This window comes from Chrysochloris asiatica, unplaced genomic scaffold, assembly GCF_000296735.1.
Source record: "Chrysochloris asiatica unplaced genomic scaffold, ChrAsi1.0 scaffold00025, whole genome shotgun sequence".
Taxonomy (NCBI): Eukaryota; Metazoa; Chordata; class Mammalia; order Afrosoricida; family Chrysochloridae; genus Chrysochloris; species Chrysochloris asiatica.
The window spans coordinates 11,657,960-11,658,664 of NW_006408543.1; positions in this window are offsets into that span (position 1 = coordinate 11,657,960).

Below are 705 nucleotides of genomic sequence, written 5' to 3' on the forward strand. Positions count from 1 at the left end.
GTGTTCTTCCCTTTTGGTCTTCTAACTCACAGTTCAGAAGGCTGGGAGTCTGCCCCTGGGCAAAAGGTTAATTTATTGTGCTTGTCCCTGATCTGAATGTAGTCCTTCATTTTCTTTGCCAAAATATGAATAGGAAGGAGAGACAGGCTGGATGGAGTGCTTGGGGGCAAGACTCCGTTGTGTGAAATCAGACGGGCATGGCAGCTGGAGTGGATGAGAGGGGGCCCTGTGCCAGAGGAAGAGGGGACAGTCAGAAATGCAGGGCACATCTGCTACAAAGACTCAGTAATGGGCACAGCTGTTAGGTAAGGTTTACTGGATGAGATGTGTTTTCAAACTCTTTTGTTCATCGGAACATGTTTATCAAAGCATAAAAAATAAAACCACTATTTCTTCTTACTATTTACTTATGGACTTCACAGGAGGAAGCAGATGGAACACCATTGTGCACATATATCTTGGGCTCACATATGACAAATTGTCCTCATTCAAACAGCTGTGCTGGTTTGGGAGGGAACTGAGGGGATAGAATCTTCCAGAAGGGAGGACTTTCTCTGCTCCAAGGTGCATTTTCCAGTGCAATCTTGGACTGCAGGATGTCTGATATTTTCTGAGTTCCAATCTTGGATACAAAGGTAAGTGACAAAGTATTGCTACCGATGATCTGTTCTGTCAACCTTTGCTCAATTCACAGTAAAAAGTTTT